This window comes from Leptopilina heterotoma, unplaced genomic scaffold (genome assembly GCF_015476425.1).
Source record: "Leptopilina heterotoma isolate Lh14 unplaced genomic scaffold, ASM1547642v1 Lhet_6, whole genome shotgun sequence".
Taxonomy (NCBI): Eukaryota; Metazoa; Arthropoda; class Insecta; order Hymenoptera; family Figitidae; genus Leptopilina; species Leptopilina heterotoma.
This window is the reverse complement of record NW_025111137.1, coordinates 6721246-6748611: the sequence shown is the minus strand read 5'-3', so window position 1 is coordinate 6748611 and position 27366 is coordinate 6721246. Positions and strand designations below refer to the sequence as shown.

The following is a 27366-nucleotide window of genomic DNA, read 5'->3' as shown; positions in this document are numbered from 1 at the left end:
AGTTCAGTATAGGTGTCTTTAGTTTCGTGTTCGCGATATTTGTCACGTCCGATTAGGTAAATGTTTCTGTAAATTAGTTCACGTCAGGAAAATTTAGTTTCGTGTTCGCGATTTTTGTCACGTCCGATTAGGTAAATGTTTCTGTAAATTAGTTCATGTCAGGAAATTTTAGTTTCGTGTTCGCGATTTTTGTCACGTTCGATTAGGTAAATGTTTCTGTAAATTAGTTCAGGTCAGGAAAATTTAGTTTCGTGTTCGCGATTTTTGTCACGTTCGATTAGGTAAATGTTTCTGTAAATTAGTTCAGTTCAGGAACCTTTAATTACGTGTTCGCGATATTTGTCACGTTCGATTAGGTAAATGTTTCTGTAAATTAGTTCAGGTCAGGAAAATTTAGTTTCGTGTTCGCGATTTTTGTCACGTCCGATTAGGTAAATGTTTCTGTAAATTAGTTCAGTATAGGAATCTTTAGTTTCGTGTTCGCGATATTTGTCACGTTCGATTAGGTAAATGTTTCTGTAAATTAGTTCAGGTCAGGAAAATTTAGTTTCGTGTACGCGATTTTTGTCACGTCCGATTAGGTAAATGTTTCTGTAAATTAGTTCAGTTCAGGAACCTTTAATTACGTGTTCGCGATATTTGTCACGTTCGATTAGGTAAATGTTTCTGTAAATTAGTTCAGTATAGGAATCTTTAGTTTCGTTTTCGCGATATTTGTCACGTTCGATTAGGTAAATGTTTCTGTAAATTAGTTAAGTATAGGAATCTTTAGTTTCGTGTTCGCGATATTTGTCACGGTCGATTAGGTAAATGTTTTTGTAAATTATTTCAGTTCAGGAACCTTTAGTTTCGCGTTCGCGATTTTTGTCACGTTCGATTAGGTAAATGTTTTTGTAAATTATTTCAGTTCAGGAACCTTTAGTTTCGTGTTCGCGATATTTGTCACGTTCGATTAGGTAAATGTTTCTGTGAATTAGTTCAGTATAGGTATCTTTAGTTTCGTGTTCGCGATATTTGTCACGTCCGATTAGGTAAATGTTTCTGTAAATTAGTTCAGTATAGGAATCTTTAGTTTCGTGTTCGCGATATTTGTCACGTCCGATTAGGTAAATGTTTCTGTAAATTAGTTCAGTATAGGAATCTTTAGTTTCGTGTTCGCGATATTTGTCACGGTCGATTAGGTAAATGTTTTTGTAAATTATTTCAGTTCAGGAACCTTTAGTTTCGTGTTCGCGATTTTTGTCACGTTCGATTAGGTAAATGTTTCTGTAAATTAGTTCAGTTCAGGAACCTTTAATTACGTGTTCGCGATTTTTGTCACGTCAGATTAGGTAAATGTTTCTGTAAATTAGTTCAGGTCAGGAAAATTTAGTTTCGTGTTCGCGATATTTGTCACGTTCGATTAGGTAAATGTTTCTGTGAATTAGTTCAGTATAGGTATCTTTAGTTTCGTGTTCGCGATATTTGTCACGTCCGATTAGGTAAATGTTTCTGTAAATTAGTTCACGTCAGGAAAATTTAGTTTCGTGTTCGCGATTTTTGTCACGTCCGATTAGGTAAATGTTTCTGTAAATTAGTTCATGTCAGGAAATTTTAGTTTCGTGTTCGCGATATTTGTCACGTTCGATTAGGTAAATGTTTCTGTAAATTAGTTCAGGTCAGGAAAATTTAGTTTCGTGTACGCGATTTTTGTCACGTTCGATTAGGTAAATGTTTTTGTAAATTATTTCAGTTCAGGAACCTTTAGTTTCGCGTTCGCGATTTTTGTCACGTTCGATTAGGTAAATGTTTCTGTAAATTAGTTCACGTCTGGAACCTTTAGTTTCGTGTTCGCGATTTTTGTCACGTCCGATTAGGTAAATGTTTCTGTAAATTAGTTCACGTCAGGAAAATTTAGTTTCGTGTTCGCGATTTTTGTCACGTCCGATTAGGTAAATGTTTCTGTAAATTAGTTCAGTATAGGAATCTTTAGTTTCGTGTTCGCGATTTTTGTCACGTTCGATTAGGTAAATGTTTCTGTAAATTAGTTCAGGTCAGGAAAATTTAGTTTCGTGTACGCGATTTTTGTCACGTCCGATTAGGTAAATGTTTCTGTAAATTAGTTCAGTTCAGGAACCTTTAATTACGTGTTCGCGATATTTGTCACGTTCGATTAGGTAAATGTTTCTGTAAATTAGTTCAGTTCAGGAACCTTTAATTACGTGTTCGCGATATTTGTCATGTTCGATTAGGTAAATGTTTCTGTAAATTAGTTCAGGTTAGGAAAATTTAGTTTCGTGTTCGCGATTTTTGTCACGTCCGATTAGGTAAATGTTTCTGTAAATTAGTTCAGTATAGGAATCTTTAGTTTCGTTTTCGCGATATTTGTCACGTTCGATTAGGTAAATGTTTCTGTAAATTAGTTCAGTATAGGAATCTTTAGTTTCGTGTTCGCGATATTTGTCACGGTCGATTAGGTAAATGTTTTTGTAAATTATTTCAGTTCAGGAACCTTTAGTTTCGCGTTCGCGATTTTTGTCACGTTCGATTAGGTAAATGTTTTTGTAAATTATTTCAGTTCAGGAACCTTTAGTTTCGTGTTCGCGATATTTGTCACGTTCGATTAGGTAAATGTTTCTGTGAATTAGTTCAGTATAGGAATCTTTAGTTTCGTGTTCGCGATATTTGTCACGTCCGATTAGGTAAATGTTTCTGTAAATTAGTTCATGTCAGGAAATTTTAGTTTCGTGTTCGCGATATTTGTCACGTTCGATTAGGTAAATGTTTCTGTAAATTAGTTCACGTCTGGAACCTTTAGTTTCGTGTTCGCGATTTTTGTCACGTCCGATTAGGTAAATGTTTCTGTAAATTAGTTCACGTCAGGAAAATTTAGTTTCGTGTTCGCGATTTTTGTCACGTCCGATTAGGTAAATGTTTCTGTAAATTAGTTCAGTATAGGAATCTTTAGTTTCGTGTTCGCGATTTTTGTCACGTTCGATTAGGTAAATGTTTCTGTAAATTAGTTCAGGTCAGGAAAATTTAGTTTCGTGTACGCGATTTTTGTCACGTCCGATTAGGTAAATGTTTCTGTAAATTAGTTCAGTTCAGGAACCTTTAATTACGTGTTCGCGATATTTGTCACGTTCGATTAGGTAAATGTTTCTGTAAATTAGTTCAGTTCAGGAACCTTTAATTACGTGTTCGCGATATTTGTCATGTTCGATTAGGTAAATGTTTCTGTAAATTAGTTCAGGTTAGGAAAATTTAGTTTCGTGTTCGCGATTTTTGTCACGTCCGATTAGGTAAATGTTTCTGTAAATTAGTTCAGTATAGGAATCTTTAGTTTCGTTTTCGCGATATTTGTCACGTTCGATTAGGTAAATGTTTCTGTAAATTAGTTCAGTATAGGAATCTTTAGTTTCGTGTTCGCGATATTTGTCACGGTCGATTAGGTAAATGTTTTTGTAAATTATTTCAGTTCAGGAACCTTTAGTTTCGCGTTCGCGATTTTTGTCACGTTCGATTAGGTAAATGTTTTTGTAAATTATTTCAGTTCAGGAACCTTTAGTTTCGTGTTCGCGATATTTGTCACGTTCGATTAGGTAAATGTTTCTGTGAATTAGTTCAGTATAGGTATCTTTAGTTTCGTGTTCGCGATATTTGTCACGTCCGATTAGGTAAATGTTTCTGTAAATTAGTTCAGTATAGGAATCTTTAGTTTCGTGTTCGCGATATTTGTCACGTCCGATTAGGTAAATGTTTCTGTAAATTAGTTCATGTCAGGAAATTTTAGTTTCGTGTTCGCGATATTTGTCACGTTCGATTAGGTAAATGTTTCTGTAAATTAGTTCAGGTCAGGAAAATTTAGTTTCGTGTACGCGATTTTTGTCACGTTCGATAAGGTAAATGTTTTTGTAAATTATTTCAGTTCAGGAACCTTTAGTTTCGCGTTCGCGATTTTTGTCACGTCCGATTAGGAAAATGTTTCTGTAAATTAGTTCAGTTCAGGAACCTTTAATTACGTGTTCGCGATATTTGTCACGTTCGATTAGGTAAATGTTTCTGTAAATTAGTTCAGTTCAGGAAAATTTAGTTTCGTGTTCGCGATTTTTGTCACGTTCGATTAGGTAAATGTTTCTGTAAATTAGTTCAGTTCAGGAACCTTTAATTACGTGTTCGCGATATTTGTCACGTCCGATTAGGTAAATGTTTCTGTAAATTAGTTCAGTTCAGGAACCTTTAATTACGTGTTCGCGATATTTGTCACGTTCGATTAGGTAAATGTTTCTGTAAATTAGTTCAGTTCAGGAACCTTTAATTACGTGTTCGCGATATTTGTCATGTTCGATTAGGTAAATGTTTCTGTAAATTAGTTCAGGTCAGGAAAATTTAGTTTCGTGTTCGCGATTTTTGTCACGTCCGATTAGGTAAATGTTTCTGTAAATTAGTTCAGTTCAGGAAAATTTAGTTTCGTGTTCGCGATATTTGTCACGTCCGATTAGGTAAATGTTTCTGTAAATTAGTTCAGTATAGGAATCTTTAGTTTCGTGTTCGCGATTTTTGTCACGTCCGATTAGGTAAATGTTTCTGTAAATTAGTTCAGGTCAGGAAAATTTAGTTTCGTGTTCGCGATATTTGTCACGTTCGATTAGGTAAATGTTTCTGTGAATTAGTTCAGTATAGGTATCTTTAGTTTCGTGTTCGCGATATTTGTCACGTCCGATTAGGTAAATGTTTCTGTGAATTAGTTCAGTATAGGTATCTTTAGTTTCGTGTTCGCGATATTTGTCACGTCCGATTAGGTAAATGTTTCTGTAAATTAGTTCAGTATAGGAATCTTTAGTTTCGTGTTCGCGATATTTGTCACGTCCGATTAGGTAAATGTTTCTGTAAATTAGTTCACGTCAGGAAAATTTAGTTTCGTGTTCGCGATTTTTGTCACGTCCGATTAGGTAAATGTTTCTGTAAATTAGTTCATGTCAGGAAATTTTAGTTTCGTGTTCGCGATATTTGTCACGTTCGATTAGGTAAATGTTTCTGTAAATTAGTTCAGGTCAGGAAAATTTAGTTTCGTGTACGCGATTTTTGTCACGTTCGATTAGGTAAATGTTTTTGTAAATTATTTCAGTTCAGGAACCTTTAGTTTCGCGTTCGCGATTTTTGTCACGTTCGATTAGGTAAATGTTTCTGTAAATTAGTTCAGTATAGGAATCTTTAGTTTCGTGTTCGCGATATTTGTCACGGTCGATTAGGTAAATGTTTTTGTAAATTATTTCAGTTCAGGAACCTTTAGTTTCGTGTTCGCGATTTTTGTCACGTTCGATTAGGTAAATGTTTCTGTAAATTAGTTCAGTTCAGGAACCTTTAATTACGTGTTCGCGATTTTTGTCACGTCCGATTAGGTAAATGTTTCTGTAAATTAGTTCAGGTCAGGAAAATTTAGTTTCGTGTTCGCGATATTTGTCACGTTCGATTAGGTAAATGTTTCTGTGAATTAGTTCAGTATAGGTATCTTTAGTTTCGTGTTCGCGATATTTGTCACGTCCGATTAGGTAAATGTTTCTGTAAATTAGTTCACGTCAGGAAAATTTAGTTTCGTGTTCGCGATTTTTGTCACGTCCGATTAGGTAAATGTTTCTGTAAATTAGTTCATGTCAGGAAATTTTAGTTTCGTGTTCGCGATATTTGTCACGTTCGATTAGGTAAATGTTTCTGTAAATTAGTTCAGGTCAGGAAAATTTAGTTTCGTGTACGCGATTTTTGTCACGTTCGATTAGGTAAATGTTTTTGTAAATTATTTCAGTTCAGGAACCTTTAGTTTCGCGTTCGCGATTTTTGTCACGTTCGATTAGGTAAATGTTTTTGTAAATTATTTCAGTTCAGGAACCTTTAGTTTCGTGTTCGCGATATTTGTCACGTTCGATTAGGTAAATGTTTCTGTGAATTAGTTCAGTATAGGTATCTTTAGTTTCGTGTTCGCGATATTTGTCACGTCCGATTAGGTAAATGTTTCTGTAAATTAGTTCAGTATAGGAATCTTTAGTTTCGTGTTCGCGATATTTGTCACGTCCGATTAGGTAAATGTTTCTGTAAATTAGTTCAGTATAGGAATCTTTAGTTTCGTGTTCGCGATATTTGTCACGGTCGATTAGGTAAATGTTTTTGTAAATTATTTCAGTTCAGGAACCTTTAGTTTCGTGTTCGCGATTTTTGTCACGTTCGATTAGGTAAATGTTTCTGTAAATTAGTTCAGTTCAGGAACCTTTAATTACGTGTTCGCGATTTTTGTCACGTCCGATTAGGTAAATGTTTCTGTAAATTAGTTCAGGTCAGGAAAATTTAGTTTCGTGTTCGCGATATTTGTCACGTTCGATTAGGTAAATGTTTCTGTGAATTAGTTCAGTATAGGTATCTTTAGTTTCGTGTTCGCGATATTTGTCACGTCCGATTAGGTAAATGTTTCTGTAAATTAGTTCACGTCAGGAAAATTTAGTTTCGTGTTCGCGATTTTTGTCACGTCCGATTAGGTAAATGTTTCTGTAAATTAGTTCATGTCAGGAAATTTTAGTTTCGTGTTCGCGATATTTGTCACGTTCGATTAGGTAAATGTTTCTGTAAATTAGTTCAGGTCAGGAAAATTTAGTTTCGTGTACGCGATTTTTGTCACGTTCGATTAGGTAAATGTTTTTGTAAATTATTTCAGTTCAGGAACCTTTAGTTTCGCGTTCGCGATTTTTGTCACGTTCGATTAGGTAAATGTTTCTGTAAATTAGTTTACGTCTGGAACCTTTAGTTTCGTGTTCGCGATTTTTGTCACGTCCGATTAGGTAAATGTTTCTGTAAATTAGTTCACGTCAGGAAAATTTAGTTTCGTGTTCGCGATTTTTGTCACGTCCGATTAGGTAAATGTTTCTGTAAATTAGTTCAGTATAGGAATCTTTAGTTTCGTGTTCGCGATTTTTGTCACGTTCGATTAGGTAAATGTTTCTGTAAATTAGTTCAGGTCAGGAAAATTTAGTTTCGTGTTCGCGATTTTTGTCACGTCCGATTAGGTAAATGTTTCTGTAAATTAGTTCAGTATAGGAATCTTTAGTTTCGTGTTCGCGATATTTGTCACGTTCGATTAGGTAAATGTTTCTGTAAATTAGTTCAGTATAGGAATCTTTAGTTTCGTGTTCGCGATTTTTGTCACGTTCGATTAGGTAAATGTTTCTGTAAATTAGTTCAGTTCAGGAACCTTTAATTACGTGTTCGCGATATTTGTCACGTTCGATTAGGTAAATGTTTCTGTAAATTAGTTCAGTTCAGGAACCTTTAGTTTTGTATTCGCAAGTTTGTCACGTTCGTTTATGTGAATGTTGCGAAACACGAAAATAACACAATAAATTATGTGTACAAATAAGTTAGTTGTTTAGTTATTTTGTTTAGTTAGTTAATTTAGATTGTTTATTTTGTTAATTAGTTAGTTAGTTTTATTAGTCATTTTAGTTAGTTAGTTTTGTTAGTTAATTTATTAGTTAGTTACTTTTTTTTACTGAGTTATTTACTCAGTTTAGTTTGTTTGTAAGTTGTTTTAGTTACTTAGTTCGTTAGTGTAGTTAATTTAGTTAGTTAGTTAATTAGTAAGTTAATTGAGTTACTTTGTTCGTTAGTTTCTTTAGTTTTCTAGTTTAATTAGTTTAGTTAGTTAGTTAGTTAGTTTATTAAGCTAGATAGTTTAGTTAATTTTGTTACTTAGTAAGTTAGTTAATTTAGTTACTTAGTTCGTTAGTTTCTTTAGTTAGTAAAATTTTATTCCGTCAAAAATAATATCAACATTCATGGATTATTTTAACCTTTTAAAATAAAAATAACAATAATACATAAGTAAATACTACAGATTCTCCAGCAATTTACTTTCGCCACGGTTTTTCAAACAGTTGTGAAAAGTATCATTTTCGCCATGATTTGTAACCCTTGAAAGTTGCAGTTTCGGAGCGGGTGTTAGGGAAATTGTATTATCACATACTTCACAACAAAAATATTTTGTTGTAATATTACTAATGTGTATAACTTTTCTATGAGGAAAAAAATCCATTTCTGGATGAAAAACGTTGAAACTGCTTCATAAGAGTGAACTAATGAGGGAACCTGCTGTCGGTAAGTTATCATTTCTAACTTTTAAATATCTTGATATGATAAAGAGAAATTTAAAACAATCGACTTTACCTTTCAAATATAGTGTTGAGTAGTGATCTCATTTCTTGACTAGATGTCTCTAGATAGTTTGCTTTTATCCTGTCTTTATGTAAAGAAGAGAAATGACAGTTCATTGAAGCTGTCAGCGGTGTTACTTCTATTAAAGTTTCGCTGCAAATAAGTTTTTCCATCAAATGCCATCGATTGTAATTGTTAAGTTTTATTGTCATTAACTCTTATCAAGAGGAAATGTTTTTATTTATTTTGGATTTGACGAGAAAAATTGAGAATCCTTTCTAACTTGTCGAGTGTGTACGCAGGAGGGAACAGCTTCACTCGCCGGTCAGTCTACTGGAAGATTCCATTGTGAGTGGGTTTAAAAAGTTTTTACTCCTGTGATTTGTGTTTTTTTTGCGATTATCAGTGATCATTCGACACTTATTATCAATTTAAAAGGTATCGTGATTTTTATATACTATCAAAATAGAATTATTTCTGTTTATTATTGTTTCTAACGTTGTTATTAAAGGCGAATAATATTTTCAAAAGTGCACCTGGACCTCTCAGCTGATGAGTAAACGTAACGACCGGTCTTGTTTCTATCTGACAAGTACTTTAAAAATTTTCTCTCTATCGTTTTCAATCATAACGTCATGTGAAAATAAGTCCTTTAAATTTCTTTTTACACTTGACATTATTAAATATGTGTAAATTGAAGTAGATTGACCTTCAAAATCATCAATGTTTTTGACTTTTCCTTTTGTAAATTTCAGTATTGAGAATTTCCTATTAGTTGTTGCTAAGTTGTCAAATTCACTTGGATACAGTGTATTGTTTAACATCTACTGAATTATTCACTATTTTAAGTGTAATTCTCTCATTTGTCTATTATTAATTGAACTTGTCATTGATTTATTTTTTCAATTTCTTCGTTTTTTATCTAATATGTTGCTTTTCACCCTCTCCCTCGAATTATTTCGAGCAACAGGGTAAACTCGATTATTCAAGGTGGTCATTATTATACCGGTTTCAATCTATTTGTAAAATTCAATTTAAACCTTTTTGCTGCACTCGAAAAATTCTAGCAATTAAATAAGTTTTAAAAAAAATATTCAATATAAATATTGATGAATTTTTATCCCAGAATACAAATTCTGAGTTTTGGCAAATTCAAAATTTTTTAAACTTTTTTTGTCTTTAAAAATTAAAATTCTCCTTTATTTTATTAGAAACTTTTGGCAATATTATCGCCTTTAAAGTAGAAATATTCTAAGTTTTCTCAAAATAGGGGTTGAATTTTTGAAATTTATCCAATTTTTGAATTTATCCTTTTTTTAAAAAAAAGAGAAAAAAAAGCAGTTTAACAATTTTTTTTATTACTTTTAATAGAAGCTCTAAAATGGGTGTAAAATTTTACTGTTGAAACTATTAAACTAAAAGCCGGAAAATCGTCCACTACTTAAACGATTAAAAAACTTAACGACAATAATTTTGAAATTAATTGATTAGTTATGCGTTTCGAGTTAGATTGTATAAATGTAGTTGGCATTATTTTCTTAGATTGAAGAAAATATTAAATATGGCGCAATGATAGTTTGTATGCAATAAGTAAGCTATTTTAGAAAGAGAGTTATAAAGAGTGGAGTATAATATTCTTAATGTTCTTTGGCAAGACATTTGATTGATGCTTAAAGCTCATTCGATGGATAAGCGAAATTGTTGTTCCTTACACAGTTGAATTCGCAGCTGATGAGTGTTGGGAGAATGCAACCGGTTCTCCATTTTTAAAAACTTCATTTCATTTTGCAACGCCCTACTTATTACCGCCTAGTAATTACAATAAGATGCCGTTCACGTATAGTTCGTCATCAATTTTCAGATCACTTTTTATCGACAGAGACATTCAGGACAATTAATCTATTTCATAAATTAAACAATTTTTTCTTTTCACCGTATGTACAATTTTTTTTTTACATTTTATCCACTGTTTTTATCGATTAATTACTTAATTAGCTTCAGGCTTCACGTTAAATACAATTTTTTCCGAAAACGATTGTTTTTACTTAAATAACTCCGAGTGTTGAATATTTACCTAATTTTGAAATAATAACTATAACATGATCTGTATGGGAAGGAAAACATTTGAAAATCAAAAATTTTAATGAAAGTGAAATTTTTAGAAAATCACTTTTTTAAAAAAATATCAATAAAATCATAATTTGATTGTGATAGGAAAGATTTTAAGGAACATCTTTTATATCTGAGTTTATGTTAATTTCTGCCCTGGAAAAACAACTTGAAGTTTAATATTAAATAACAAACGGGTAATTTGAATTTTTATTTATATTAACAATGTGAGTTTATTTAATTACTATTCATTACTGTTTATTAATTTTTATTATACTGTTTATTACTTATGTAAAATTTTCCATGCCAGAACAAGTTGGGAGTAGGAAATGATATGTGATAGGGTGGGAGGGCATCAATTAGAGATTGAGTGTCGGTCATTTTACCACGAATGACAAGTAACAATGAAGCCCACTTGTATATTATATATTAATTCGTGTCTTGAAATTTTTTTGTTTTTAATTCTAAATTTTATCATACTTAATTTGTCACCTAGTCTTCTTGAGTTCGAGAATAATTATCATGAGTTATTTTCCCAACGGATTTTTCCTTTAAAAAAAAATGTAAAAACAAAGTCTTATAAAGTACTTACAGCTCAAACGTGTTTATTCTTAAATTCAACTCATTTTTGGACTTAAAATAAAAATACGACAATTTTAGGACTTAAAATCAGTTTTCTTCTGAAAAATTTAGTAAATATTTAGACCTCAATTCGTAATTAAATAAAATTTATGACATTCCAAAATCATCTAAAGTAAAATTAATAATTATTGGTGTTGTGCCAATAAATTTTAAAGAAACTGACAATTTAATAAACAATATATGATCCTAAATTAAAGGAAATGAATTTATTATTCGGTAATTTCACAAATAAATCTCTCTTGAATAAGCTCTTTAATTTCATGTATATCGACAGCACATCTGTCCTGATTTATTTGTGAGAGATTGATTCGGAAGAATTGTTAACTTCTTCCACCTTTAATATAATCCTAAAGTTCTTAATGCTCAAATTCACAAAAATTTATATTTTCTTCAAATTGGATTTTTTTTTATTAATTAATAGTTAAAAGAATTAGTTTTAGTGTAAAAGAAATCTTTTAAATTTAAAAATAATAATAATAAACGTTTCCTTTTAAGAGTAAACTAAATTCTTTTTATAAAATATTGAAGAACATTAAGAGAGATTTTTTTAAATAAATACTGAAAGGAAAATCTGCTTAAGATGAAAGAATTCCTTTAAAGTTGAATAGATTGTTTTCTCATTATAGAGAGAGGAAAATTGTTAATTAATACAATTTAGAAAATAAACTATTCTTTATAACATTAAAAAAGTAGCATTTGCACGCAATTTTATGCATTTAAATTTAATTTAAATTTAAGACTATAGGTTTAAAATTTTTAAATTTAAATTTAAATATTTAGAAATTTTAAACCCCTATAGGGAAATAGATGCTGTGACTTTAGTGACATTTTCATTTCCGAAAGTTCGGAAAAATATAGTTATCGATGCGATCTTTACAGTTTCTAAATTTATCTTCAATTTTATTAAGGGATTAAAATCTTGATTAGATTGATTTATAATATGCTGGGTCACTCTGGGTGACCTTCGGTAACGTGAAGGTTAATTTACTATTTTACGTGACGTAATAATCAGAATTAATATATCAAAACTTATCAAAATTTGAATCTAAATAATTTACTTATTCCTATCTGTATAACGATTACTAATAAATGTAATAATAGATCACAATTTAATACGAAACACGAATCCATATTGAATTGTAATTCAATTCTTTTCATAAATAACAAAACTCAATTATATTCACAAATAAAGTTTTCCACAAGAATTCAAATTTATTTAAAATAAAATTTTTATATTAATTATTATATTTCGAAAACATTAATTATTTAAAACAATGCTTATAAAATTCTTATGAAGAATTCAATTATTTTCAAAAATAACAAAATTTTTCCCAGAAATTCAATTCCTTTTATAAACATTTTAATAAAATTTTTGGCAATAATTCAATTATTTTCATAAATAATAAAATTCACCGCAGGATTTCAATTAGTTACAAAAATATTAGAATTTATCACAGAAATTCAATTATTTACAAAAATTTTAATAAAATTCTCGGCAAAATTTCAATTATTTGCAAAAATTTTCCTAAATTCAATGATATTTAATATCTACTATTTTAATAAAAATTTCCAAACGAATTTAATTATTACAAAAAAATTTTATTTACATTCTACGCAAACGTTTAATTATTTTCATAAATAATAAAATAATTTCACAAGAATTCAATTATTTACAAATTTTTATATAAATTTCTTCGCAATAATTCATGTTCATAAATAATAGACTTTTTTTACAGGGATTCAATTATTTCCATAAATAATTGAATTGATTTTAGAAATTCAATTATATTCATAAATATAATTAAACTCGTCGCAGAATTTCAATTATTTTTCATATAATTTTAATCGAATTCCTCGAAAAATAAAATAATTATTGTTAAAAATTTTATTAAAGTTTATCGAAAGAATAATTCAATTATTTAAAAATTTGCTGATAAAATTCTCTATGAGAATTCAATATTAAGAAACATTCAATTATTGAATATAGATTATTTATTTTTTTATTTAAATAATTGAATTCACGTAAAATTTTCTAATAGAAATTGATTTAAGTGAATTTCAGTTAAAATTTTACATAATAATTAAATATAGTGTAAATTTTTAGAAATAATTGTATTTTGAAAAAGTTTCAAATTGAAATCTTTGAAAATTTGAATTTTTTATATTTTTAACTAGCAATTCTGTAGAATTTTTTTTTTTTCAAAAAGTTTAATTGAAATTATTCGAAATTTTTATTTTCAAATATATATTAATTGAAGAACTTCCGAATAATCGATGGAATTTCGTAAAATTGAATTGTAAATAAATATATTTGAAAATTCTCAGAATTATTTGAATATTTTGAATATTTGAATATTTTGAAAATCTTAATTTCTATGGAAAAATACTAATGATTAAATTTTTTTTTAAAAAGAAGTTATTTTGATGTTTTCAAATAATTTTACAGTTTAAGAAATTCGTAAATAAATGTAATAGAACTTTTTTTTTATTTTATCATTTTTAGAGTGAATCGCAGAATATTCTTTAGGTAAAAAGTCAAAATTTTTTCTGGAAATCAGGGAAATGTGAGGAAATAACAAAATTAAATTTTTGTGACAACTCTGATTTAAATCAAATCATGTTTAAAAAATTTTATGGAAGCTATGTGGGAAAAATTTGAATTATATATATTTAAGTTGTATAAACAAATAAATTAAAACGAGTGATAACATAATTATTATATATTTATCAATTTCACTTTAATCGAATATCACATTAATTATTCCGCATTTACCCAGTGTATTGTATTTTAATTAAAATTATATCATTATATCAGATGAATTTTGAATATACTTAATGTTTTAAAGTATATAATTTGAACACATGTCTTGTCGAGATTTATCTTTCAGGTGATGTAATTCCAAACAATGCATTATATTCGATTTATCTGATCTTGAAAATGGCATTCGCGTGATGATCTAATGAATTACGATATACACCTAATCGATGAGTTTACCAAGAGAGTAATTTGCTATTCCATCTATTTAGATATATAAACAGATTTTTTAATGCAATTTAATGTATAGTTTAAAATCTCAACTTTTCCTTGTTGGATGACAGCCAAATTGACCTATAAACGTAAGCCACAACCTTTGTCGATTTAATCCCCCTTCCCCTCTCTTCCTTTGGATGTAATTTAATTAGTGTACCTGAAATAGAGCATTTTCGTTGAGATCAACGTTCATCTAGGAATTATTGAAATAACTTTAGTGCTGATTCGCTCTGTGCAAAAAGTCACGTATACCAACCTTTTAAATTATGTAATGAACATTGAACAACGTTTTTTAATTTTAATTAGTTTGTTTTTTATTGTCTGGAAATACGAACAGTTTGGAATTTTAATTTTTAATGCCTTTTTTTTAAAAACTGTTTAGAGAGAATATTAAAAGAGACATTAAAAAAAATAATTGTTTAGATTTTCGAAATTCAAGATTATTATGCCGTATGCGGAATGGTTTTGATTTTATTGAAAAATTTGTATTTGTGAAATATTGATTATATTACTTATAGAAAGAAGTGAAGAATATAATTTCTAAATTCACCATTGACTGAATACATATTATCACTTATTATTCAAATAGAAGGTGTGAGCGACCCAAAATTGTAATTTGTGAAAGGTATATCTATAGCTAAATAAGCAGCTTATGTGTCAAGTAAATGGAAGGGGGCGGTTCAGATTTTCGTAAACGAAACAAACGGTCATTGAACTCGAAATGTGTGCAATGGAAACTAGAGTCACTCATTCTCTTTCTTCAGGGTTTTGCCTCCTCTTCTTAGACTTTCAAGCCATTTATATACATATATATATATAAATATTTCCACTCCATAATTTCTTCTTGCGCCTTAAACAAAATTATTTGCCTTTTGAAAATGGTTTTTTACTTTATTTCCTGATCTCATCTCTTCATTACTTCATTTTATGTTTTATTCCACAAATAAGGTGATTAGTATTTAAATGAAAATGTTATTTCGATTTATCGAAGTGATGCTCACTATTTACATTTTTTTTTATTTTTCAGAAAGTTTGTATAGGATTTTTAGGGGTAAATTATTGGTCAGTGCCAAATATTTTTATAAAATTGATTTTGATCAAACTTATTCTATGATAAATGGATCATCTTAGTACGTTAATATTACTTAAAATAATTACTATTATATTATATTTTGAATAATTACTATTACCATAAGACACTCTTATTTCTTCTGTTGATTCTGTTAAAAAAAATTGGTCTTGTCTTTAGATCCACTAAGATAAAAAATTAAACCATTTAATTTTAAATTGAAACCATTTACGATAAAAATTTTACTTTCCTTATTTTTTAACATTTTGAGTATAGTTGTGTTGTTTAGAATGATTTTACTATTATGAATTAAATAAACTTTAACAGGGTTGCCACAGGTCAGAAAAAAGTCAGGAAAAGTAGAATTGATCAGGGAAAGCAGGGAAAAGTCAGGAATTTTTATTGAAAGTACTAGAAAAAATTAAATATTTAGAATTTATGGGAAAATTCTAAATTTTATGGTATCCGTTTTGTTTGTCTCATAAATTATGAAATTACCACCAATTCCAATATAAAATCTTTAATTTTTTCTATTTCTGACAATAATTTCTTTTTAAATAACATAATAACTTAATTCTTGAAAAACTATATCATAAAATTGTAACTTATAAATTATTTATTTAATGAATAATTTTACTTATATATTACAAAATTAATTGGATTTTAAAATATATCTACTATTTTAATAGAATTTTCCAAAAAACAGGAATTCAATTATTTAAAAATTTTTATATAAATTTCTTCGCAATAATTCAATTACCTATGTTTATAAATAATAAACTTTTTTTTACAGGGATTCAATTATTTCCATAAATAATTGAATTGATTTTAGAAATTCAATTATTTTTATAAATATAATAAAACTCATCGCAGAATTTCAATTATTTTTAATAAAATTTTAATGGAATTTCTCGAAAAATGTAACTATATTCTTAAAAATTTTATTAAAATTCATAAAAGAAATTCAATTATTTTGAAAAGTTTTCCTATAATTTATTTTTTAGAATCTAAGTATTAATGTCAATACATTTTTAATTAAATTTCTTAAAAGAATTTCTAATTTATTTAAAAAAATTTTAATAAAATTCTTTTTAACAATTCAATTTTTTTCAAAATAATTTTAATAAAATTCTTCTTATAAATTTAATTAATTTCAATAATTTATAAAAATTCAATTTTTTTCAACATCTATACTATTTCAATAAAATTTCACAAAAGAATTCAATTATTTAAAAAAAAAATTATTAAAATTCGTCTCAAGAATTCAATTATTTTCAAAAGTAATAAAATTCTTCACAGAAATTCAATTGTGGTCAAAAGTTTAAATAAAATTATCGTCAACATTTCAATTATCTTTGAAAACATATTAAAATTTGTCTTCAAAATTCAATTATTTTCAAAAATTTTAATAAAATTTTTGGCAAAATTTCAATTATTTTCAAAAACTTTTCTCAATTCAATCAAATTTTTTACAGAGGTTCAATTATTTTTAATACAATTTTAATATCTAATTTCTCGAAAAATGAAATTATTTTTAAAAATTTTATTGAACTTCGTGAAAGAATTTTAATTACCTATTTAAAAATTTGTTGATAAAATTCTTTGAATGAGAGTTCAATTTAAAAAAAAATCAATTCTTCAATAAATTATATATTTTTGTATTTAAATAATTGAATTCTAGTAGAATTTTCTAATAAAAATTGATTTAAATATGAATTTCAGTTAAAATTTTAGATAATTGAATATTAAACTCTCTAAATTTGAATTAGTAAAAATGTTTTCTAATTTGAATTAGTGACTGACTTTTTGCTTTTAAATTCGCAGATTTTACTAATAAATAGTCGTTTCTACAAATTTAATAGTAAAATTTACTAATTCAAAAGCAAAAAGTCAGTCACTAATTCCAAATTAATAAACATTTTTACTAATTCAAATTTAGAGAGAAAGTATTACAGCCTGAATTTTTAGAAATAATTGAATTTTGAAAAGGTTTTAAATTATAATCTTTAAATGTTTGAATTTTTCATACTTTTAACTAAAAATTGTGTATAGATTTAATTTTTTTGAAAAAGTTTAATATTGAATTTTTTTAAAGTTATTTGAAGTTTTTATTTTCTAATATATATTTTATGAAGAATTTCCGAATAATCGATAAAATTTCGTATAATTGAACGACAAACAAAAGGATTTTTAGATTTTTTAAGAAATTTTTCAAAAATTATTAAAAATAATTAATTTAAAGGAAAATTTTAGTTAAAATTATGGAAAACAATAATTTAATAATTGAAGTGATGAAAGTAATTTTGAATAAATTACGGTGACAATATTCTTATAATATAAAATAATGATTTTATCAGTCGGTCATATTTTTAATTATTATAAAACATGAAGATATCGATTGCTTCGAGTCGAAGACTCGGAGTGATCGATTTCTTCATGTTTTATAACAATTTTTTATAAGTTGTTTAATTTCAAAAAAGTTTGAATTTGAATCTTTTGAAGAAATTTAATTCCTATGGAAAAATTGTAATGACGAATTATTTAATTTTGTAAAATATAAATGTAGTTTTAAAAACTTGGAAAAATTTCGTTTTTTAACCTGGAAAACCTGGAAAAGTCAGGGAATTTGAAATAAGCAAAAGCGTGGCAACCCTGATTAATAGTTTTATAATATTAAAATTTCATTTATATGCCTTGTACCTGAGGTATCTCGGGTGCTATTTCTCAGAGATCGTAAAAAATTAGATGCTTAAGATCAACTTTAGAAAACTTGCTTCCATTGCTGTTGAAAGCAACTTGAAAAATTTACTGTTTCCAGAGTGTAATTCTGCTCTATTTTTTACATCACACCGTTATAGTCAAGTGCAATTTTCAGTATACAGATACCTATTATAAGAAATGGAGTAAAATAAATTATTATTTATTTACTGTTAATGAAATTTAAAACATCCCCTTTTGTTTCGCTCTTTTTTTTGAAATGAAGCTCATTTATAATAACCGATAGGGAAGAATTGTTTTGAAAGGAAATAGTTTATTATTTACTCTCTCCTGCAAACCAATATAGAAAAGTAACAAAATGAAATATAAAAAAAGTACAAAGTTCCGAAGGATGCTGAGAGTGCAGATCTCATTACGGTGTACGAAACGATTATCAAGTCGCAATTAAGGAGAACTTTATTACACGGTCTCGTATTGATGAAATACTTTTTTTTATGTCTACCAGGTGTGCAAAATACCATTTTAGATAGAAATTTATTTCCAAAGTAACTTTAGATGGGAAAAATTGATTTATAAAAAAATGTTGAAAAAAAGTTTAACGATCATTTAAGAAAATTTTTTATTAAAATATTACAAGAAAGATCGAAGAACATTGCATAAATGGCATTTGATGTAATATCCATTTGACATAGATTTCATTTGACTTAAACTGCATTTGACATAATAAAGCTCATTTGACATAAAAGACATTTAACATAATTCTCATTTGACATAAATGTCACTAGACATAAATTTCATTTGACATGAATGTCATTCAACAAAATTCTCATTTGACATAAAATTCATTTTATTTAAATTACATTTGACATAAAAACATCGGCGTGAATTTTAAAAGTAACCAGTTAAATATTATCAAAAATATTGTTGTTAGCCAATTTTGAAATACGCGCCTATATTTTCATGTCAAATGAGAATTATGTTTAATGACTTCGATGTCAAATAAATTTTAATGTCAAACAAGTTTCATGACAAATTAAATGTATGTCAAATAAATTTTAATGTCAAATGAAATGAATTTTATGTCAAATGAGAATTATGTTTTAGACTTTTATGTCAAATGAAATTTTTGTTGGTGAGTTTCATACCAAATCAAATTTATGTCAAATGAAGTTTATGTCAAATGAATTTTATGTCAAAAGAGTTTCATACCATATTAAATTTATGTCAAATGAATTTTATGTCAAAACAAGTTTCATGTCAAATTAAATTTATGTCAAACTAGTTTCATACCAAATTAAATATATGTCAAATGTATTTTAATGTCAAATGAAATGAATTCTATGTCAAATGAAATTTATGTCAAGTGAATTTTATGTCAAATGACAATTATGTTTTAGACTTTTATGTCAAATGAGTTTCACACCAAATTAAATTTATGTCAAATGAAATTTATGTTGAATAAATTTGTCAGAAGAAATTTATGTTAAGTGATTTTTATATTAAATAGGAATTATGTTATTTGAGTTTTATTAAACGTAAAATTTGTGATAAATGATATTTATGACAAATGAAATTTACGACAATTGAAATTTATGTCAAAGGGATTTTGTGTGCAATGAAATTTATGACAATATAATGTTCAAAATGGCGGACAGAATTGAAAAATTGAGGGTCTGGATTTGCTTGAAATTATATTCAATCGTGTGTTCCTAGGATCGTTGATTACGAATTTAGCATTAGGATTTTAAAATTCAAAATGGCGGACCCAATATGGCGGTAATATTAAAAAATTTGATTGGATTTCCTTGAAACTCGTTATACTTCTGAGGATTCGTAATCAGCGATCCCTGAAATACTGTAATTGTAACAATATAATAGTAATAAAAAAGGAATTATTTTAATTTTATGAATTATTATTTTTTTGAAATATTGAAAAAAGAATATTTTTAAAAACTGGAAAGTAGCTAATGCGCGATTCTCCTTTCGTTAAACTGGTCGTAAAGAAAGTCGTAATATACAAAGTAACTGTGCTCACGAGAAAGGCAGCAAAGACTCCTTGGTCACTTCTATACCACAATTTTTATAAACATCATACAACTACTGCTCCGCCTGCCTTCTCGTGCAAATCTCTATAAAACCTCTGTAAATATAACTTCTTTTGTGCTCTCTCAAATCAAAATGTCCAAATTTTTAAAAAAATTAATTCTTTTTAAAAAAAAGAATGAGAAAAAAAGATCAATTCCCATATTTAATCCCATTCTTCTAAAAATGGTTTTTTAAAAAGTAATTAAAGTTTTGAAAAAAAAACTTGAAAATAGAAATTCAATAATAATTTTCGTTGGGAAACGACAAACGGAAAATAGGTTCTTTTTTTCTTGAGGGGGAAAAAAAAAATTAATTTCCATTGAAAAGATAATAAAATAATGCGCTCCATTCGCTTTCTCTTGTGTTTTTGATTTCTATAATACATTATAGTTTTGTTGGTTCAATTGTCGACTCTTTTTTTTTCACAGAAGAACAATATATTTTTATTGCATATTAGAAGAAACCACAGTAGAAAGGTAAAACAATTTCTTTGTGCACAAAATTATAAGTGCGCTCGCTCACTCGCTAGTTCGCGGATAGATATCTCACATTTTGTAACCACCACAATGCTCTGTAATTGTTTTATTATTATTAATTTCATTTCAAATGTATTCTTGCAATTTATAGAGAAAATTAAGGTCATTGTTTATTATAGTTTTCACATTTTTTTTTCTGTAATAAATTTCAAAATTTAGATTTTATATTATAGGAAAAAGAATAAAGGAATACAGGACAGTTTGATTTATTGTCCAAAAATTGATAGGAATTTAAAAATTAATTTTCTCCTTTTTTAAAGCTTTTTTTTCTCTTTCTATTCTCCGGATTTTTATTTATTAAATTTCTTTTTTTAACGTTAAAAATTAGATATTCTAATTTTTTTCTAGCTAGAGTGGAATAGAAAAAAATTCAACTACGAATTACGGTTAAACTGAGAGTACTAGAAATAAAGTTGAAAAAAATGTATTTTTCTTAGAATCGTACGATACTTTCCTTTCTCGTTTAAATAGGCTTGTAGCAGCCTGACTGTCTACTAACGGCTTGGCACACGCTATAGCTTCGTTTTTCTCTTTTCGATTACGCGTGAACGTTCATCTGAAGAAAGGTCAGGAACATTTTCCATAGAGGCCTAGAAAACCAATAATATATGTATACTCAAAACATTCTCTTTCTCTCTCTCTCTCTCTCTATTTCTTGAAACAAGGGGTCTGGGAAAATACCATTATTATTCAAAAAAAGAATATTAGTCAGAACAAAGCTTTTCATATGGTGATTCATTATAGCGTGTGTATACACGTCAAATTATCTTATTATCGGATCAGATTTCATGATTACTGAAAGAACAAAGAATATGTAAAAGTTAAAATTTTTTGCCTTAAAAAAACGATTATTTAGAGAAATTTAGGAAATTATGTATTTTAAATTTTTTCTTTTCATTATTTCGTTTTTTATCCTAAATTAAAAATAATTATCCTGTGTATTTTTTTTCTCCAATTCTTTCTTATCAGATGATAATTTTCTGATGTTAATTTTTTTTTACAAGGAAATCTATTTTACCCGCACATTTACACATTTTTTGAAGGAAATAATTTTTTTTCAATTTTATAACTCGGGAAAAGTGCAGGCACCTAATTACTTTTTTAAGAAATTGATATCTTAAGTTTCAATTCGATTTGTTTCTTAGGTACTGTGCAAATTGATTCGTAAACCTAGAAATGTCTGGGAATTTCATAAACCTTGAAAAAACCTGGAAAAGTCAGGGAATTTTGATCGGAATCCTGGAAAATTATTGTTTTCTAAAGTTATTGTGCTTATTCTTAAAATCTAATTTTTCTTAAATAATTCAAAATTAATTCAATTTTGAAAGAGTTGTGTTTACAATTTTCATAAATAGATAAACTTCTAAAGGTATCAATTTGCATTTTGTAAAATTTCAATTTTGAATAAATTATTTAAACAATAAAAATTTCACAGGAATTCTATTATTTACAAATTGTTTATAAATTTCTTCGCAATAATTAAATTATTTTCATAAATAATCCAATTTTTTAAGAGATTTAATTATTTTCATAAATAATAAAATTTTTTTAAGGGATTCAAACATTTTCATAAATAATTAAATTCATTTTAGAAATTCAATTACATAAATAATAAAACTCATCGCAGAATTCCAACTATTTTTAATACAATTTTAATGGAATTTCTCGAAAAATGTAATTATTCTTAAAAATTTTATTAAAATTCATCAAAGAAATTCAATTATTTTGAAAAGTCTTCCTATAATTTATTTTTTAGAATTTAAGTATTAATGTCAATACATTTTTAATTAAATTTCTTAAAAGAATTAAGAAATTGTTTTTAAAAATTTTAATGAAATTCTTTTTAATAATTCAATTTATTTTTTATAAAATTGTAATAAAATTCTTTGTAGATGTTTAATTAATTTCAATAATTTATTAAAATTCAATTATTTTCAATATCTACTATTTTAATAAAATTTCACAAAAGAATTCAATTATTTAAAAAGAAATATTATTAAAATTCGTCTCAAGAATTCAATTATTTTCAAAAATTTTAATAAAACTCTTGGCAAAGTTTCTATTATTTTCAATAACTTTTCTCAATTCAATCAAATTTTTTACACAGATTAAATTATTTTTAATACAATTTTAATCTAAGTTCTCGAAAAATGAAATTATTCTTAAAAATGTTATTAAAATTCCGTCAAATTCAATTCTTCAATTCTTCAATAAATTATTTATTTTTGTATTTAAATAATTGAATTCTCGTAGAATTTTCTAATAAAAATTAATTTAAATATGAATTTCAGTTAAAATTTTAACTAATTGAATATTAAACTCTCTAAACTTGAATTAGTAAAAATGTTTTCTAATTTGAATTGGTGACTAGCTTTTTGCTTTTTGCTTTTAAATTTGCATTTATAGAAGAATTTTTATTAAAAACCAAAAAAAATTTAATTTTGGAAAAGTTACAAATTATAGCAGAAATTCAATTATTATCAGGAGTAATAATATTCTTTGCAAAAATTAAATATTGTTAAAAATAATAAAATTCTTCTTAGGATTTTATTTTGAAATTATTTCAAGTTTTTATTTCCTAATATATACCTATATATTAAGTTGAAGAATTTACAAATAATTGAAATTTTGTAAAATTTAATTGTAAACAAATGAATTTGAAAATTTTCAAAGAACTTTTTCAAAAAATTATTAAAAATAATGCATTTATAGAAGAATTTTTGTTAAAAATACAAAAAAAAAGTTAATTTTGGAAAAGTTACAAATTATTGCAGAAATTCAATTATTATCAAGAGTAAAAATATTCTTTGCAAAAATTAAATATTTTTAAAAATAATAAAATTTTTCTTAGGGAGTTCAATTATTTTCACAAATAATAAAACTCATCGCGGAAATTTTAATTATTTTTAATACAATTTTAATCTAATTTTACGAAAAATTTAATTATTTTTAAAAATTTTATTAAAATTCGTCGAAAGAATTTTAATTACCTATTTAAGAATTTGTTGATAAAATTATTTGAATGAGAGTTCAATTTAAAAAAAATTGAATTCTTCAATAAATTATTTATTTTTGTTATGGGAATTGAATTTTAAGAAACATTCATTTGTTCAATAACATATTTAATTTTGTATTTGACTAATTGAATTTTAGTATAATTTTCTAATAAAAATTGATTTAAATATGAATTTCAATCAAAATTTTAGATAATAATTGAATATTAAACTCTTTAAATTAGAATTAGTAAAAATGTTTTCGAATTTGAATTAGTGCTTTTGATTTTTGCTTTTGAATTAGCAGATTTTACTAATAAATAGTCTTCTTTAATAATTTAATAGTAAAATTTATTAATTCAAAAGCAAAAATCCAGTCACTAATTCCAATTACTAAACAATTTCACTAATTCAAATTTAGAGAGAAAATATTATAGCGTGAATTTTTAGAAATAATTGAATTTTGAAAAGGTTTCAAATTATAATTTTTGAATGTTTGAAATTTTCATACTTTTAACTGAAAATTGTGTAGATTTAATTTTTTTTTTAAACTTAGTTGATTTTTTTTTTGTTATTAGAAATTTTTATTTTCTCATGTATATTTGATTGAAGAATTTCCAAATAATCGATGAAATTTCGTAAAATTAAATTATAAACAAAAGGAATTTTAAATTTTTAAAGAAATTTTTCAAAACTTATTAAAAATAATTAATTTAAAGAAGAACTTTAGTTAAATATTCTTATAATATAAAATAATGATTTTATCTGTCGGTCATTTTTAATTATTATAAAACAGGATGATATCGATTGCTCCGAGTCGAAGACTCGAAGTGATTGATTTCTTCATGTTTTATAACAATTTTTTATAAGTTCTTTAATTTCAAAAAGGTTTGAATTTAAAATTTTTGAAAATCTTAATTCTTATGGAAAAATTATAATGATTAAATATTTATTTAAAAAATATAAATATAACAATGCGGAATACAGAATTATATGAAAGTTCCATGTTTTTATAAAAATTTATTGGAATTATTTAATTTGATAAAATATAAATGTAGTTTTAAAAATCTAGAAAACCTACAAATGGCAGGGAATTTGAATTGAGCAAAAGTGTATGGCAACCGTTCTTTTAAACTTGTAGTTTAAATTTACTGATCTGTTTGCAGAAAAAAAATTAAAAGTAATCAATCAAATTTTCGGGAAGCAGTTTTTAGCATTATTTGAAATAAGAAAAAAATTTGCAGAACTGTATATTATATATGCATTAAATATTTTTCAACTCATCAATCTATCAAAAATGATAGAATAACAAACATATTTTTTTCCATGTATAGAGGAAAAAATAATATTTTCTTATCAAACAATTTTTCATAAAGACTAACTTTCATCTTAGTTGAGTCTTCACACATCAGAAATTCAAGTTGATTTATGTTAAGATAAACACAGTAACAGAGATGATATTTTTCACACCTAGTGGATATTACTTCCATTGCCTTTTTTCAACTCGAATCTGTATAAGTTCCTTTGATCTTCTTTTCGCTATATAAACCAAACGGCTTTTGAAATAGTTATGATGCGTGTTCATTGTATTAGAAAACGTGAAACAGAAACTGCTTGGTAATTATTTTTTTTATTTTGATGAAACTCCTTGCGTATATGATTTTAAGCGCCAACACATATATTTATACACATATATAAGTATACAGAGGTGTTTATAAAGCTGATTACAAAATAAATCTTTTCACACACTCGCAAAAAAAAAAAAAAAAAAATTTATATTCGCATGATTTTCGCTGAAACGAGAAAATGTTGAATGATGGAATAATTATACATTTCTATTTAATTATTGTGAAGTAAATTCATTAAATTGTAGTTTTATTTTCTACCACAGTTAAATATTGTTACACGTTTTCAAAGAGTGTTTCGTACTTATAGATAAATTAAATAAATTAAATCCGTTAATCTCTCCTTTCATGAAAGAAAAAAGACAACATTTAAGCATTCATTTCTTTTACATAAATTTTTGACGAAATTTTCGTTCTTTTAACAATTTTTTCAAGCGATTTCGAATATGTAACATTAAGATTCAATGTCTGGATATAAATAATTGTAGAATTTCCTAAAAATTTATAAATGTTTTACTTGAAAACTTCAGAATATTTACTTGCAAAGTTTGCAAAGTTTACAACTGAAAATTGTGTAAAAATTTAAATGTCCCACTTCAGTAATTTATCTTTTATACATTTTTAAGAATGTTTCGGTGCTGTATAGTTTATTATTTATAAATAAATAGTGTCCTATTATTGGCAACCATCACGAACATTTTATAACTCTTTTGATACTATTTTTTGTTTCCTTTAATCCGAGGCATGCCATTAGACACAGGAATGTAATTAGAAAAATCTTTCATTGTCAGTGATCTTTTGTTATTTTAGTGAAGTGTTGGGTTTAGTTGTTACGTTCCTGTTTGGACCAGATATTTTGTTACCAAGTGCAGTGCCAAGGTTGTAAGCCTTTATGTATTTCAATATATGTATATATATATATATATATATAGTCAATAGGACGGTTATTGTAGTTCAAGTATATATATGCTGTATGGTGATACTGATGGAGTAGGTGGCCATCATAAACATGAGTGGAGCATTAGTTACGCGTTGCTTTGGGTAAATAGGCAGAAGCCATTATGTCTCGTTGATTTACATAAGATCTTGGCTTCCCTTCTCTGCATTAGTTGGTGCAATGGTACACAACATAAATATATTCTCCCTTTCCCGTATACTACGCTCGCGTGCTCTTGCACTATACTGCAATCGTACAGGTGGCGGCATTCATGTCCCATAAAGTAAAGAACATTCATTGGACATACTACTTACGTCCGTTATTGAGCTGAATTTTTGTCAAATGTCTCTCTCTATATGTAAAGTTACTCCAAATAGTAAATTCGACTTGAATTGTCTTCAATTTAACAGAAATTAATTAATTGAAGAATAATTATATGCTATATAAAGGTGCCCAGGATATTCCCCACTTGAATGAAGTGGAAATATTCTTACAATGAGTATATATTCTTATAGTAAGAACAGGGTTGCCACAAATATTTAATTTTATTTTTCCCTGACTTTTCCCTGATTTCCAGAAAAAAATTTCACTTTTTCCCTGACCCTAAAGAATATTCTGATTCACTCTAAAAATTATTAGATACTCAAAAAAAATGTTCTATTACATTTATTTACAAACTTCTTTAATTGTAATATTATTTAAAAACATCAATAACTTCTTTCTTAAATAAATATTTAATCATCATTATTTTTCTGTAGAAATTAAAATTCTTCAAAATATTCAAATTTAAACATTTTTAAAATTCAACAACTTCTTCATGTTTTGTAATAATTTAAATTGCCATAAAATTTTTTAAAATAAGTTAATTATTTACAAAAATCCTAAAAAAAATCCTTCGCAAGAATTCAATTATTTTTACATGAAGTACAATTTCACAAAAAAATTCAATTATTTAAAAAAAATGTAATAAAATTAGTTACAATAATTCAATTATTTTTTATAAATAATAATAAATCGATTATTCGTTTATTCATTTTTAAATGAACTTTTATTAGAAAATTCTACAAAAATTCAATTATTTAAATTAAAAAATAAATAATTTATTGAATAATTGAATGTTTGATAAAATTGAATTCTCATAAAGAATTTTATCAATAAAATTTTAAATAATTGAATTCGTTTGACAAATTTTAATAAAATTTTTAAGAATAATTACATTTATCGAGGAATTTGATTAAAATATTGTATAAAAAATAATTCATAAAAATAATAATTGAATAAATAATTAAAATTTTCATAAAATAATTGAATGTCGGAGAAAAATTTTATTATTTATATAAATAATTGAATTCTTACAACGAATTTAATTCAAGTTTATAAAAATAATTGAATTTCGGTAAAGAATTTTATTATTTATAAAAATAATTGAATTCTTAAAAAGAACTA

The 27366-nt window shown here is 26.3% G+C and overlaps 1 protein-coding gene across 2 annotated transcripts in view; it reads left to right on the top strand.

Annotated features, from left to right (window-relative positions):
• The first annotated feature begins 8267 nt into the window (after positions 1 to 8267).
• LOC122509246 (sestrin-1) overlaps positions 8268 to 27366 on the top strand; it is a 207381-nt gene continuing 188282 nt past the window's right edge. Inside the window, exon 1 of one of the 2 annotated variants that reach the window (XM_043623172.1) lies at positions 8268 to 8523. The gene's annotated coding sequence lies outside the window, so the exon portion shown is untranslated. Of the gene's footprint in view, positions 8614 to 27366 lie in introns of both variants that reach the window. The other variant, XM_043623171.1, reaches the window with a different exon arrangement.